Raw genomic sequence first — 9,429 nt, 5'->3', positions numbered from 1 at the left:
CTTTACACGGCGTTGCCCCCGCTAGTGTGCGTGCGTTAAACGTCGCTAATCTCTATTGGAATTTTTAGTGGAGTGAAAGGATAGTGCAGAGTCCGCGCACAATCTGACGTTTGCTTATGGATTTTCTCATAGGAGTAAAGAGCTACAGAGTCGCCGTCAACGCCAATGGTTTGCTCTAGAGTCGGTGTATAATGAGTCACGCCAAGAGTGAAGCCAAGTCTACCTATTGAACTGTCAAACCGGCTACCTATCGCGCAAAGTACACAAACATTACGATGCTATGAAAGATCCACGAAAGGTATTGCAATAAAATATAAAATATAATCGAAGAAATGATCATAAACACGCAGTGAGCAATAAATTGTCATGGGATACGTTTGGTAATGATCACTTATGAGAATTTCTACTATTTTTGGTTAAGATAATTTGACTAAATCACTGATATAATGATTTACTTAAGCCGCTATATTTTTTTCTCGCTGGAAGTCATTTGAAGTTGATGTAGAAGTCCTCTGTTGCAAAGTGAAAAGAAAGGGAATCTTTCGAAAACCGTGATGCGAGTTCAACTGTTTTTCTCTTGGCGTGACTCATTATACACCGACTCTAGTTTGCTCTACACGCTTAGTTCAGTTCACCCATAAATAGGTAGTTGATTCACCCATATTTGGGTTTCTGATACAATACCTACAATATGGGTAAATAATACTGACAAATTTGAAATTTACTTACATTGTGAGTAAAGCGACTTAACCCAAATATGGGTAATTAAACTTTACCCATATTTGGATGAAAAACTTAACATTGTCAAAACCGTCAACTTTCGCTTTATGTGCGTGTGCGATGCAGTATTAATTATCCGTCGTAGCAAATTACATTCCGGAAATTTAATCGAATTTAATTCCGTAATCAAATTGCCGTAATTCGTAAGTAGCTTGGTGGAAATTCTACATTAGTTGGAGGAGGAGGAGAAAGCTGGAGGGAACAAGCTTACCTCGCCGTGTCATCATCCAGCGTTTTCATTGGTGGCTGGTTAGTAATTTTACGGAAGTAATAGTAATTCAATGTTTTTTTTTTTCAATTTTCCCTTCTAGGTTCTGTGCTGCTTCGTAAGACCCCCTTTGATAGGTAAGTATTTTGCATGATAGTTGATTGACCGATATTTACATTATTTTTTCCACTCACTGGAACTATTTAGCTGACTTTTAAAAGTTCCGAAACGGTCAAAAACTGCACTTTTGCGGCGAATAGTCTCGGTACCTTTGGCGTACTTATTCCTTGCTTTGTGAGTTGTTACGCGGAAAAGGTACCGAGACGATTCGACGCAAAACCGCAATTATATGATCGTTTCCATTTTTATAAAATCTTTGAAATAGTCCAGTTTGGTGGTACATGTTTAATATTTGCTACAAATAAAATACAATTTAAACAAAGCATTTTGATTTTTTATTTAATCCGTTAAAATTTCAGAAGAAAAAATTAAAATATTCACCCAAATATGAGTTAAATTCACCCAAAATAAATAATCCATAAATAGGTAAAAATTACCTACATTATTCGTAAGGTGCATGTACTCATATATGGGTAAATCAACTTTACCCATAAAATGGGTATGTGCACTTTTTCGCGAGTATGGGTGTTCTTCACCCATATTTGGGTGAACTGAACTAAGCGTGTAACAAGATTTTTTAAGTGACAAGGAGTACACGGTTAGAAAAAAGTCCCCAAAATTAAGTTCTTATCACTCATCTCGGCACTATAGTGCAGGAACCCAAAAGCTCGCCCAAAAGTAGGTAAAGCGGATCAAAGTAATTTTCATTTACTTGTGTGCAGTTCGTATGGAATTTTCCACTAGCTTTTGCACGGTAACCGCAAAATACCCAATAATGACTACAAAGTAAGCATTTTCGAGGGAAACTGGGACTACCCATTGCTTTGGATTGTTTTTCCGTCGATCTTGTTTTCCGTGCTGAGCACCAATGGTACCGACGTGCCAGGAAGGCAGCTCCCACACCTGGACCCTACCTATCGACCCATCAACTCATGAACCGGGGACCAACGGCTTTACTTCCCATCCGAAGGAAGGCGTGATCAGAGATGTTATGCCTCAGAACATCCCGGCGGCGCCGACTGGGATTGAACCCAGGCCTGCTGGGGTGAGAGGTAATCACGCTTACCACTACACCACCGGCGCTGTTGGACTACCCATTAAATGAGTAAAATTTTACGTTTTTAAGTCCTTTTTCAGGATCTTGGAGTATTTAAAATACACTAAAATAACATTAAACACGCAAAATAAACCTCACACCGCCTAAAAAGCATTAAATATAACAATTATTACAATTGTGGGCCTTTGATTGCCCAGTTAGTTAAAGCACATTATTAGCAAATAATAAATGTGCAAGTACTTCCAACTTGAACTTAATGAATAGCGCTTTCTGCACCGACATTTTGGTATGTTGTTTCTATCTCAGTAGCATTCGCATCCAGCGATCATTGACGAAATCAACAATTTCACCCTAGGTAAGTCTCGCACTTCCATTTTCGAACTCAAAACAAACGTTACTCTTAACGTCAACTCCAAACATCATCAAACATTATTGTTTCAAACAATAACATGACAATCATCGATCGAGCTGCAGCCAGTGAACGATGTACCCGGTACAATAGCCTCTATCGGCAAATTTTTTTTTCTATCTTAACGTTATGATCAGTTTTGTGTCATCAGCAAAGGTTTTCGAATGGACAAGATCCATTCAGTAGTAAACAGTTTAAAGGGTGTTACGATCAACATTTGGTCAAACAAGAATGCGTGTGAATTGATTAAATTTCTATTAAGAAAAAAAATTCAGCTATGCTTCCGATTGACCGACACCGAGCTGCCGGGCTTTTCGTTTAATTCCTGCCATCAGATTCTGTACAGCCACCTCTTCCACTTTGTTTGCCGCAGAACATCAGTTTGCCTTGAACTAAACGATGGCCCAATATTTTTCGATTGGGCGAGGCTCTGGCGTGTTGGGAGGGTTCTTGTGTTAGGGCACAGCCTGCACGTTGTTGGATGCCAAATCCGGCCAAAATAGCACGGAACAATCGTATTTCTTCAGGAAAGGAGCAAATGTTTTTCCAGACACTAGATCACATAAATTACCTGGTTTGCGGTACCAGTTGCAATGAAAATGTCGCTTTTCAAGCCACAGGTACAGATAACCTGACAAACCAGATATTTCTTAGCAAGCTTCGACAGTTTCATATGCTTGAAAATGTTTACCACAATTCCTGGTTTCCGTATAAAACTCCTGTACCGAAAGCTGTTTGAAGTCTTCCTTGCGTGCGAGTAGTTCGGATGTCCGCGATGCGCGTGCAAAATTTTGATGCATTGCTCCTCTTGCTTGAACGTCAAAACTGAAGAGCAAATGTCAAAATCAAAATAGAAGCATCATTCAGCACACACACATCTACAAAATGAGGGGTGTTCAAAGAAATGCGTCCAGTTTAAGTCGTCCAAGTTTTGATCGTAGCACCAAAGGAAGTTGGGAATTAACTCACTATTTGGCGCAATAATACAAATAAAGTTCATAATGTAATAACGCAGCATCGAAACCGGATAGAAGTTTCCTGCCATCAGCAAAGTTGTTCAAATGGGCACCCCGTATTTCGATCGACCTCCCCCTATAATTTTGAAAATAAACATGTTTCAATGCTAATTCACCCATGAAACTATGAATGGTGTTCCAATGCAGCTTTATAGAAAGTTCTGTCCAAAATGAAGTATTACAAAAATTGCAAAACAACATTTTGTGGTGATGTGTCAAAAATAGAAATTACTTATAATAATTAGACATCATAAAATAAGGATTTTGGAATTTCCCAATATTGTTTTCTACAATTCCTGCATTGAGGCATAACTAATAATGAATAATTGAAACACCAATAACAAAGAATATATAACTATTCCCTATAATTGTTCAAAACTAATTTTCTTAAAAACTCACATGGGGCAAGAGTGCCACCCCTATATTTATGAATTAAATTATACAAAAATGCAAAAGAAATTGCTTCATTGTCCATTTTAGTCTTCGGTAAGCTTGTTTACACCAAATTTGACAAAACCAGTTACATAAAATATCAACAACAATAGTTTTCATTTGATTTCATTGGTAAACATAGTTCATTTTATATGCACACTAATCCAGGCCTCTGCCGATCGGTAAATTTTGAACTACAGAACTGTTCGGTAAAAGTTTGAAAATCTTTCATATACCCAATATTAGTAAATGTATTCCGAACTTATGCAGACTTTGTTAAGATTACCCCATTCAAAATCAAAATCAGAAAAAAATCAGATTGACCGCCCACGGTTGCTGCTCTGTTATTACCAGATCAGCTGCAATTACACAGAGAACCAACAGATGATGTTTGGGACTAACATTCATCCTCAATGTGTAAGAACTGGAGATCTAATATTTAGCAATACCAGCGCCGGCCGTGTCCGAATGCAGGTCAACTAGGGAATGGGAAGGAATGTGTTGACGTGGTACTCGCTGTGAAGGAAACCGAGAAATCCTCTGCGCTTCCACGAGAAATCACTGGGATGTTGGATGTGAGGAAAGGTTGCACGCACACGCAGGGATCGTTTTTTGGTAGAGCGATTATAATACACAAACACACACACACACACACACGCGCGTGCACTCATCCAATTTCTATTTTTAGATCAGGACCCACACACTGTGGTAAGTGATGCGACCGGTGTTAAAGAAGAATTTGTTTTCATTTAAAATCTAGTGGGTATAGAATAAGGCAAAGTGAAAAATTGCAAGGAAGGGGACGGGCTTGGGATTGAACTCCCGACCTTCTGCTCAGTAAGCAGAAACGGTAACCACTGAGCTACCGAGCCTCGTCACTTTGTTAAGATTACCCCATTTAGCCCCATTTAGCTAAAAACAAAATTAATTTGACAAATTTATTGATTTATCACATTTAACGGTCATTGGAAAATTTTACCGACTTGATCTGCTGTTCAAAAACCCGGTAAAACTCTACTGACTTCGGTGAATGACCGGTTATTGCCACTTTTATTCATGTTCTATGGCTTTTTTCCTTAAAAAATGACAATTTTCTAATTCTAAATTCTCGAGTTAAAAAAAAGATACCTCTGCCATTTTTTTCAGCAAATATAGAACCACATTTCTTCTTTCCATTACTTTCAATAGATTTGAAATTGGCTTGCGTGTTTTAAAGTTATATTAATTTGAAAAATACTCGTTTCTTACTTTAAAAATGACTATATATTTTGATTAGTTGGTCCAAACGTCATACTTGAGTAATCAAAATGTTTTTTTATAAAGTTCTAAAAGTGTTTTGAAAAACATTTTTTTTCTAAATACAAAGCAAAAAAAGTTATGGTCAAACAACTGTTTTTTCATGAATCACCCTAATCTTCTAGTTGTTTCAGTTCGTAGAATGCGTAGATGATGAGATAAAAATTTGACGCCTCCAACAAAGTTGCTTGGATTTGCATCTTCTACAACTTTGAAGAAGTCAAAGAAATTCCCAAAAAATTGGTGAGAAACAGCTTCATTCAGGATAGCGATAAGGTCAGTTGGGGTTGGAAGCGAGCGGATGGCATATTGATTTATCAGTGTTGTGTATGAACATGTTTAACATTTATTTCAGTGTCAACATTTCAAAGGGGCGCAATTGCATTTGTAAACAATGGCTTTAGCCATCGTTTTCTCGCGAATAAAAGCATTCTTATGAAAATTAATAAGACCAGCAGGTAGAATAATGTTTCCTCTACCAGCTAGCATTGTTAATTTGAAGGGATGGGCTTTTATTTGCGAGAAATCGATAGCTCAAGCCATTGTTTTCAAAAGCAATTACGCCCCTTTGAAATGTTGGCACTGATTTGTTGAAATGTGGCTTGGATAAATTTTAATCGGTGATCGTGCAATGATCGCATCAAAAGGAAGGAAGTGCTATTATCAGGACAAGGTTCGACCTCCAGAACAGGGCCACCGACTATACCACCGAAAACACTGTTAGCTATTAAACGATATAAAGGATATTCAGTACATTCCTCGAAACTCTAGAATGAAAATAACGTAAATAAAATATTTACTGTTTTGTATTGGGTTTAGACCGGGTACAATATCGTGTTGAAAATATTATCCGAACATTTGAACATAATATATGCAAACAACAGGACATATGGATCGGCAAATGAATTTAATCTGTCACTAGCAATAATATTTATGTGTGACCACACGTAAAATTTATTTATGGTCAAATGAAGACAATTATGTGTCTCACACATACATTTTATTTGCAGAATCACATTGCAAAAATCTATGTGTGCGACACATAAACGAAATATGAACAATTTTCTCAGTGTAGTCAAAAGTAGGTAAAAGTGAACTGGCCGTTGGGTACTTTTATCACCGACAAACCGACATGAATGACCAAGCAAAAGCAATAAAATTTCTGACCAAAGCACACTGCTGACATCTGGCTCCGTGTTCACCGGAAATATTTAGTTAAGCCATGCAAAAGTTATGAATTGGTTTGTGTCTGATCTATTCTGGACAAATTATTTTTATATAGATACAAAAATCCTATGGTTTTGACAGTTCGGATCACTGTTCATTTAAATCGGCCGTTTACGATTTTCAGGCATAAGTCAGAATTAAGTGTCATGTCGGTTTGTCGATGCTTTTTTCATACCGTGTATGATGATGATGCGACTGCAGAAACATGTTTGTCGGTTTGTTGCTGCAACTTGGTTTAGTGAATTTCTAGATAGAGCTGGAATTAGGGCGAAACAGCTTTTCTAAACATTGACTTCTCTCGATGATTTCTCGAAAGTCATTGCTCGCCCTGGCAAATCGACATCCCCAGCGATTAGGGGAAGACTTCCTCTACTCGATGGATATGTTGCTTTATATAGGCGTGCCTTGAATTCGTAGAAATCATCGAGAAAAGTCATTGTTTACACTGGCTGTTACGCCCTAGTTCCAGCTCTATCTAGATTTATTTATTATCGGGGTTGAAATCAGTTCCAACCCAGTGTGAAACCGAAGTTTTTGTCAGTGCGAATCTCAACCTGAGGTGGCCAACCACGATGGATGACATTTCCTTTCAAAATCGGCTAGCGCACACTACATTGATGGTGCATGAAAAGAGCCTATTTTTAATGTGTGGTTATTTCAGCTGGAAACCAGTTCAGATCTGTAGATAATCGAAAAATATGACCACTCCCGATGGAAATTTTCAAGTTGTGCAATAAAATGTACATTGTTTTGAGTTTTGAAAATCGTCATTATGATGTAAACAAATGGATTGGATGACATTTTATTAAATAATTGGCATGGGTTTGGATGATGCATGGAAATAGCATATCTAACCGTCAAACGCGGTTCCAATCGAGCAATTTTAATAAACACGAGACTTCGCGAGGAAAGCGTGAGGAGTATTGAGAATGCGGATGAAATTTAATTTTTTAGATTTAAATAATTATAATTGAGTTTGCGTATGAAAAGTACATTTGGATGCTCTTTGACTTTTGGAATACAAATAAAACACAAATAAAATCTTTTGAGATCATTTTTTATACTTACATCAATGTCAAAAAACAAATATTTTTAAAAAATTACAAAGCTGCTGATACAAAGCCAACATTTTCCTATCATCTAGTTATACATAGCATCAGCAAGGTAGCTAACCGAGCTGGAATATTATTGTTATTCACTAGCTGTATTCCAGTTATGTTCTCACGAAATTTGCGCTCCAGTGCAACAAAAAACATATACACAGGCCCTGTAACGTTGATCAAGGCGTTTCCGGTGTAATCTGTTAAGATAGTCAATTTGGGAAACATTTCTAAAAAGGGATTTTTCGATTGCTTTCCAAAGGGACGAATCTGCTTTTGTAGACAATGCATTTGATCGTCGGTTTGGCGTAACTGGTAGCTCACCCACGGTAAGTTAGCATCCGTGGATGAGCTACCAGTTAAGCCAATTCAACGAGCAAATGCATTGTTTTCAAAAGCAGATACGTCCATTCAAAAAAGAAATCGAGATTTCATTCATACAGGGTAGGAAGCATGAATCACAGATTGCATAATTTTGAGTAACGCTCTGTAAAATATCCCCTCCATTGTAGCGTATTTGGTTTCACTCGGTGTTGCCATAAAATGATTATTCGAATACTTCGTTAGAATAGTGATGCTACCAAAACAATTAAAAAGATATTCGCTCAAATTTAAAGTCACTCGAAGTAAAAACAATATTGCGGGTTGCCAAACCTTGCAGACAAAATAACTTTGTTGGCCGTGCAACCAGATTTACTTTTATTCTCTCCGTGCGTCTCTTATAAAACATCGTCTCTGGCAGACTCTTGGTCATATATTTTTTTATTTACTTGTGTGCAATTCGTATCGAATTTTCCACTATCTTGCTACCCAAAAGTAAGTTAGTTGTACACTTCTTCTCAAACCGTCGTTAAGAGCGGACCACACGAACCAAGTGTAGTAAAGCAAATTTTACAAACCGCGTGCGTTTGGATTGATAAAAAATTTCTTTACTTTCCTTTTAATTCGATAAATTAAGAGTTTGTTCTTAATGTAAATACTTGTAAATATTGAATAAAGTGATATTCTTATTAGTGATAGTTTTTAAGGTGCAAATAGTAAAACAAAGAGAAAAAGTAGTTAACCTTTGGAGTTAGGTTAGGATAAGATTTCATGCTTGGGTATAACCAAGTATGGAAGACACACGGGAAGAAGGTCCCAACTTACAACCAGACAAAGATAAGGAATGGTTGGAGATATAGTTACCCCTATCTGACAATGACCTCTTTGAGGGATTTCCGGATGATGAAATGGAAACGGACGAACAAAGAACAAGGACAAGACGAGACAAACATACATAAAAAAAAAAAAACAACAAACAACTCAAAAACACCAAACAATCACAAATACAATCAGAACCAAATACACAAAAACAAACGCTTACTTTTACCACAACAGTCAACTCACAAACACTAAGCACAAGCAAAAATAACACGACCACAAAACCAACAGAAAAAAAAACGATAAAAATCAACCAGAACAACAGAACTGGGTTAAAAACGACCAACACAATGTAGTATTCATTTAACTAATCTCGATTGAAGAAGGTGAAAACTTGCTAGACCCATGGAAGTGGGTAAATTTTTATATGAAATGAAACTTGACTAATTCACAGAACTCAAACAAGCAGGACAATACAGATATAAACTTACATACAAAAAAACCACATACACAGAAAAAATCCTTAATTCAACAAAAACATTAAAAAACAATAACTACAAAGCTTTCATTTCAAAAATGTTACTCGAAACTACGGAAATCATTAAAAACATACCTATAGTCTTTCGGATCTATTCGTCGTTTTA

The 9,429-nt window shown here is 37.0% G+C and overlaps 1 long non-coding RNA gene across 1 annotated transcript in view; it reads left to right on the top strand.

The window, feature by feature from the left end:
* The first annotated feature begins 1,089 nt into the window (after positions 1 to 1,089).
* Positions 1,090 to 9,429, top strand: part of LOC135713527 (uncharacterized) — a 66,003-nt gene continuing 57,663 nt past the window's right edge. The window contains exon 1 of the long non-coding RNA XR_010518743.1: positions 1,090 to 1,125. This is a non-coding gene — a long non-coding RNA (uncharacterized LOC135713527). The remainder of the gene's footprint in view (positions 1,126 to 9,429) is intronic.

This window comes from Ochlerotatus camptorhynchus, unplaced genomic scaffold (assembly GCF_037179485.1).
Source record: "Ochlerotatus camptorhynchus isolate MF236.1 unplaced genomic scaffold, CSIRO-AGI_Acam_v1.1 ptg000563l, whole genome shotgun sequence".
NCBI lineage: Eukaryota > Metazoa > Arthropoda > Insecta > Diptera > Culicidae > Ochlerotatus > Ochlerotatus camptorhynchus.
This window is presented reverse-complemented; position numbering and strand designations above follow the sequence as displayed.